The sequence below is a fragment of the Loxodonta africana genome, chromosome 1, assembly GCF_030014295.1.
Source record: "Loxodonta africana isolate mLoxAfr1 chromosome 1, mLoxAfr1.hap2, whole genome shotgun sequence".
Classification (NCBI taxonomy): Eukaryota; Metazoa; Chordata; class Mammalia; order Proboscidea; family Elephantidae; genus Loxodonta; species Loxodonta africana.
The window spans coordinates 188,945,763-188,953,114 of record NC_087342.1 but is presented as its reverse complement, the minus strand read 5'-3'; the positions used below and the strand labels follow the sequence as shown (position 1 = coordinate 188,953,114).

The window sequence follows — 7,352 nt, the reverse complement described above, 5'->3', positions numbered from 1 at the left end:
AGAACTGCCCCACGGTGTAGCCAAGGAGCAGTTAGTGGATTTGAACTGCTGACCTTTTGGTTAGCAGCCAAATGCTTAACCACTGTGCTACCAGAAAGGATTCTGAAATGTTTTTAAAAATTGAAGGTCTAAACAAATGCTAGGTGTTATCCCATTGTTAGTTAACACTGAAGCACAAAAGTTTCCAGAATTTTTATTTTATGCTTTTATTTGGTTCAGCCATTTGTTTTTCTCAGCAGCTTAAATCTCAGCAGTTCTCCTAATAATTGTTTCACTGTTTAACAAAAAGTTTGAGTGCCAAAGGCAATGCTTCTTAAATTTGTTTTCGTCTTTGTGATTTTTTCCCCGTCTTTTGTTATACATTTTTTTCTGTGTGCAATAGTATTTCATAGTAATTTATTTTTCTTTCATAGAGCCAAGGGAAACTCCTGAAACCAAACAAGGCACAGTAAAAGTTGCAGCCCAAGGTAAGCAATAAGACCATTGAAACTCTTTGTCATAGGGTGTTTCTGACTCCTAGCTACCCTATAGGACAGATTAGAACTGCCTCATGGAGTTTTCAAGCCTGTAATTTTTATGGAAGCCGACTGCCAAATTTTTCTCCCAGGGAGCAGTTGGTGGGTTTGAACTGCTGACCTTTCGGTTAGCAGCCAAGCGCTTAACTACAGCACCACCAGGGTTCCTAAGGTATGCCATAATACACTTTAAAAATTCTATTGCTTTTTTTTTTTTCCAGGGCAGAGACACTTACTGACAAAAGTAAAAGCTGTTTATTGCAGAATAGCACCATCTGCTGGATTATTACAGAAGCTATTATGTTGTTGCATTAATATACACACACTTCACTGTGGTCAAGTATTTATTTAATTATTAGAGAAACAAACCATGGCTGAGAATAGTGCCAAATTTGCAGAGGAGCCACTAGAAGACCCAAGAATTTACTTACCCAAGCTTTTACTTACATTTCCCAAAATAACAGATAAAATACAGGTAGATAGATGGATAGATAATATACAATTATTAGTCTTTTCAGTTACACCACACAATTTATTGCCATGTCAGAATGTTATTAAGTTCATATTACTTCATCAATATCAATATGACAAAAATTGAGTTCCTGATATGATACAAAGTAATAACCCAGGTTTTTACAACCCATCTAATAAAATCAGTTTCATCTCTTACTGATGCCTTTAGGACATCAAAGATGGTTTTCTTTAAAAGACTTTCAGAAAAATACTTATTCAAGTGATCAGTTTGGAAAAAAATAATTTTTAAAATAAAATTTCCTGTAAAGTTATGTTTTAACTGTCATTTCAAATCTCATCCTTTCACAAGGTATTCTAACACCAGTGTGCCTAAGTCCGTGGGATGGGATACAGTTAGTTATGAGACCTTTATTCTAGGCCATGAGGAGTAAGCTTGATGAAAGCACAAACGAGGGATGCCAGTGTTCGTCCTTCGTCATCCATGAAAACTTTACAGAACACATTCTAAAATAAAAGTTTAGAATATTTACCAGAGAAAATATTTACCTTCTCTCCTATGATAGATTATACAATATTGGGCAATAAAGACAATGTGCTTAGGTGGTGGTACATTTGTTTCTGAGCAGGAGGTCCTTGTAGAAGACCCTTCAGTATGTAGGGTTGAATGCATTGCACCTTACCAAAATCTGTCTATTATGTTTAATCCTGGGCCCAACCACGTCATAGTCATCCTATGAAATATTGGTAAAATGGGTTTATTTAATGACATTTGACTAAACTGTTGTTTACGAACAATATATGCTATAATAGTTATGAACTATACCAGTTTTTAGTTTTCATGTTGCTTGTCAGCTTGTTCAAGAAAACTGGTTCTTTTTTCAGAAAATCTGGTAGGGAATGAAACAAATATTTTGGGAGGTAGAAGGGCAAGGCAAATATTATTTATACTTTTTTACATATGAAAATGTAGCTCCAAATGAATTCTTCAAAGCAAATAAATGACTACCAGATCAAAGAATTATTGATGTTAATGCTTGTTCTCATAAAGCAAAAACAAACAAAACAACAGAAGGAAAAGAACCCCTCAGTCATCCTAGGACCCTTCCGTTTTGACTGAGACTTCTGAGGGCAGCGGTATAAATGTAGAATTATGTCCTGGGTCAGAATTTATTGTTAATTCAGCCTTATGTTAGAGGAACTAAAAACAAAAAACCCGTTGCCACCAAGTCAATTCCTATTCTTAGCGACCCTATAGGACAGAGTAGAACTGCCCTGTAGAGCTTCCAAGGAGTGCCTTGTGGATTTGAACTGCCGACCTTTTGGTTAGTAGCCACAGCTCTTAACCAGTACACCACCGGGGCCCCCAAAGAAGTTGAAGAGGAGCTCAAGGGAAGTAAATTAAAGAGATATATGAAACTTACTTTAAATTTGAGCTCGGGGCTAAGGACTCCTTTTTTTTTTTTTTTAACATTCCAACTACTTTGGAAAAGGCAGATTGTAGATTGAGTCCTGCTTCATTAACATAACTACCACCTCTCCTACTTCATTAACGTCATAGAGGTAGGATTTACAACACATAGGAAAATCATATCAGATGACAAAATGGTGGACAATCACAAAATACTGGGAAACATGGCCCAGTCAAGTTAATACACGTATTTTGGGGGGACGCAATTCAATCCATGACAGGCAGCCTCAGAATTTATTCTTTTGGAATAAAGGATTTCTTGTTGAGTGAATAGTGAACAAGAGTTTCAAAGTCTTATTACAATGTATCTAATAAGGAAATTAACTGAATGTGTTGATTAAACTAAGTGTACAAGGCAAGAGTTTGGTACCGTACATGTGTTTTTACTAATATGGCAATGACATGCTAAGCAGGAATAAATGTTATTTGTATCTTGCAGATCTTTCATAGGTGTTTCTTAGGCCTGTTTTATAACACCACAGGCATGGAGTTAAATGCTGCACAGCAAAATTAATACTTGTAATTATTTGATGTGGAGACAGAACTAAAAACAATTGGCTATAATGCTATTGCATAGATTGATGTTTCTAAAGTATGAAGTAACAAAATTGATAGTGATGTTTGTAGTGCAGTGAAAGGCTAGCATATATCTGTTCATTTATGTTTTTGACTTTTATAACAAAGGAAATATTTTAAATATAAATATATAAATATATGTGTACATAGATATGTTTTATGTAAATATATAGATAAAGTTTTTTATAAATATGTGCATACATATGTATAAGTTTAATTAAATTATAATTATTATCAGCGGGGAGTAAGTTTTCTTTGGCAGTGAATTAGGAAAGTTATTTTAACAAAGAGCTTTGGGGCACTGAGTAGACTTGAAAGAAATTCCACTATGCTGCCAGAGATTGCAATTTGGAGATATAAAAAATTTAAATAATAATATAAGTAGAATATCATGTAGTACTGAAATGAATTGTAGCGATAATAAACGTCATATGAGTTAAGACGAAGTGATGTTCTTTAAGAGCTGGGGATTGAGAGGGTTTCTCATGAATGAGGGGTGACTTGACTTGGAGCCTGATGGAGATGTGGAGAGGTAGAAGAGAAAAGCATTGTGGGAAAATGGCTTAAGTAAAGAAAAGGCTGCTGTGTTAGTAAGGCATGAGGTATTGAGCTGACCTAGGATCTGGCAGTGACATGAAGAAAACAGTACAAATATGAGGAAGATTTTGAAGAATAATGTTTAATAGAATACATGGACTAAAACAGAGTAAAGAATAAAAATTGTACAGAGCTTTTAAGTCTGGATGAATAGCATAATGGCAACTGACATAATAAGTCAGTCCCAGGAGAAGAAACTAGCTTAAGGGTAGAGATGATGATTCGCTCTTGGGCAGGTTGATGTTGAACAGATCGAGGACCATCAAGGCAGTGATTTTCCAGTAGTTAGAACTTATTTAGAATGTTAATCTACTTCATAGGCGTTTTGTAAGAAATTATACTGAGGAAATGAAATATAAACCAAAATGGAAAAGGAAGAAGAAAAATAAGCAACCTTTTTTTTTTAATCAGTCAGGTGTAATGGCTACACAGATATCTACCGAGACTAAATGCCTGAGAAAGAACAGAAGCTGTAATAGAACTTACAATTTAAGGGACTGGTCTATATGCACTCAGTTAATATATTCCCACTGTCTTTGTGTGTGTGTGTGTGCACAAGTGTATTCCCAAAGCAAACATTTAAAAATCCTGTCATATACTATAGAAAGGAACAAAAACAGAACAGAAACTAAAGTATTTCTCATTAGAATGTGAAAACCACAGGCCCAATAATTGAACACCATGTGTACTGAGCAGATTCAGGAGTTCTACATCCACATAGTCCATTTAAATAGATTAGAGCCAAGCGAGCTGAACTGAAGACCAGCAGTGGGACACACGGAGCAAAAATTACAAAACCATTCTGGAAACAGCTGTACCCCGAAACCCTGATTTTGATTAACTTCCAGGCATGGAATCAAGTTTGATGGATCACATAGCTTTCCAGATGTCAGCGACTTAAAATCACCCATCTGCAAGGGATTCAGGCTAACATGCAAACTTGATATCAGTTCTGATGGAATAGGCTGACTCCTTCATTCAACTATTCTCCCTTGCCACTGTAAAGTTGAAAAACAAAACTATTGACAAATATAAGATTTAGAGAGATGAAAATAAGTGTATGTGCTTACACGCGTGCACGCGCATATGTGCACATTGCTCTCGGATCTTTTTTTTTAAAAAAATAGAGCTGCAGAAGATTTTGCTAAACTCTGAGTCTTTCTTTTCTGTTATAAATCATAACAGATGAGGTTTTTAAAAAGTGTATTCACATTCTCAGCCCTCTTTCTGGCATTGGTCAAGACAGTGGTATTGCCCTTCAGAAGAAGCAGGTTTACCATTAAGCTGATGAAGTTTAGACCTTAGGGCCATTTCCTTACCCGGGCTCATTCCAGGTCTCTGGGAGGGACCATGGCAATTTTTTTTCTTTGGAATGTTGTCTTGTTTAATTTTCTTTTTCTTTAAAGAGTATCCCCTAATTCAATTTGCTTGAGAGAGGAATATGACTTAAACTCTGAGGAGATACTGTGGGGATAATTATGGGAAAATTGAACAAAGCAAAAAACGTCCTTTGCAGTATTATTGTACAGGCTCTGAGCAAAATGGGAAAATTCAATGAAATCACAGAATTAGAATGTTAATTTGTTGGGTTATTTTGGAAATCATGAAGGTTCTCATAGGAAATTCTTACTTGTAAAGCACTAACAAACACGTACAGTGAGTCAAACGTACTACACTAAGAGCAGGATTGGTTGAAGTTATGCTTTGTGGCTTTGTAAACCTTCAAGCAGGGTATGTATCCTTTAATTCATTTCACTTATTGTCTTTATTACTATCATCATTATTGCATTGGCTTAGAGAAATTTTTGAATTTGGAAACATTATGAATATAGATTATATGATTTACATATTATTAGTTAGAATTCATTTAATAGAAACGAATATTGCAAAATAGCATTAATTTTATTTTAAATTTACTTTTTACTACAAAAGTAACAGAATTTTGGTAACATTTGGAAAATAGAAAAAAGTGACCTGTTATTAATTAAAATAACAAATTTAAATGTATTCCCTTTCAGTCTTTTGTTCCTGATTTTTAGATCCAATCCTGCTACTTACTCTCTGCATGAACTTGTGCACATGATTTACTTTTTCTGAGGCTTAGTTTCTTATTCTGGCCTGCCTGTCTTGCAACACTGTTATGTAGACCAAATAAGAAGATATAGGTGAAAGTACTGTGGAAATTATAGCACAGAGCAAACATCCAAAGTAGTCCTGGATGTTGGTTCTAAGTGCTCCTTAACGTTCTAATTCATTCAGATGAATTAGGGAATGATTCGGTGAGTGTGCACCATCCTAATGAACTAATGTGGCCTACAACTTCTCTGAATGGTTTTGGCTCTGGAATGAACTTTCTACAGAACCAGGATCCTCTTGCTTTGAAACAAACCCAAAGCAACTGAGCATCTCTCCCAAATGCTTCCAATAATACACACAAGCTATAACCTGGAACCGGACTGCGATTCGTGATCTAGCTGTGAGCTGGATGAATCTCACCAGAGGGGAAGTCAAAATGCACAGATGATTAAAGTTTTATGTGCCTTTTTCCCCGTGTAAAAGATCATATAAAATTTCCAGAAGTAAGGTGGAATATTTGTTCCCCCTTCCTGGAATGGGATATTTTATGCCCCATTATTATAAATGTAAATGTAGACTGCATACTAGTGTACACTTCCTCAGAAGCTAACAAACAAACAAAAAATTGCCGTCAAGTTGATTCTGACTAACAGCGACCCTATAGGACAGAGTAGAATTGTCCCACAGGGTTTCCAAGGCTATGAATCTTCGCAGAAGCAGATGTCTTTCTCTCAGGGAGGCTGGTAGTTTAAACTGCCAACCTTTCTGTTCGCAGCTCAACGCTTTAACCACTGCAACACCAGCAGTCCTTTCCATTAGCGACTAGGCACAGATAATTTATGGAATATCGCCTCTTTTTTTCTTTTTTTTGCACAGATCCAGTCATAGTCTGTGTTTTATGACATTTTAGAAGTCACCCTTGTTTTCTTAGATGTAACAAATTAAAATCTAAAATGAACTTACATTAGACACATAAATTTTGACTTCTATGCAACTCAGTGTATATTTTATTTATTCTTTTTTGCTGCATGCTTATTTCTGAGTTAGAAATTTTTCATATGAAATAATAATTCAGGTTATACTTTTATCACAGGTATGGATGGATCAATTTGTGCATAGGTGACCACTGAATTTATGAATACATGAAATATATTCTTATATTCTGAGTAATGGTTATTTAATATGTTTAACACTTTTTTTTTTTTAATTGTTTCAACAGCAGCTAAAAAGGATGAGAAAAAGGAAGGTATGTTTTGTGCTAAATTCCACCATGCCTTTTATGAGAACAATTTACCAAAATTCAGAGTTATGTTTTGAATGCCATCCTTCCTAAATTCCCTTTGGATAACTGGATCTATCATGTGCACACATCTTGCATGAATGCATTCTTTCTACCTCACCTAACATGAAACGGTGAACTACTGGTTTTTAAGCAATTTTAATTTAGTCTTTGTCAAGATATAGGGGATAAAATGTAACCTCTCAAACCCCAGATCTCCTACTCTTTTGGCAGTTGCATCAAATTTCTAAAATATGCAAAATAACAGACCCAGTACTTGTAAGTTAACTCATTAGATCTCTCATACTGACAAGCAACTGATGTTACTTTGTCCCATGAAGCCATAAATAAATTAACGTTCATCCCC

At 35.3% G+C, this 7,352-nt stretch overlaps 1 long non-coding RNA gene across 1 annotated transcript in view; it reads left to right on the top strand.

The window, feature by feature from the left end:
* The first annotated feature begins 454 nt into the window (after positions 1-454).
* The window catches only part of LOC135232304 (uncharacterized), a 28,394-nt gene continuing 21,496 nt past the window's right edge, over positions 455-7,352 (top strand). Inside the window, exon 1 of the long non-coding RNA XR_010322835.1 lies at positions 455-467. This is a non-coding gene — a long non-coding RNA (uncharacterized LOC135232304). The remainder of the gene's footprint in view (positions 468-7,352) is intronic.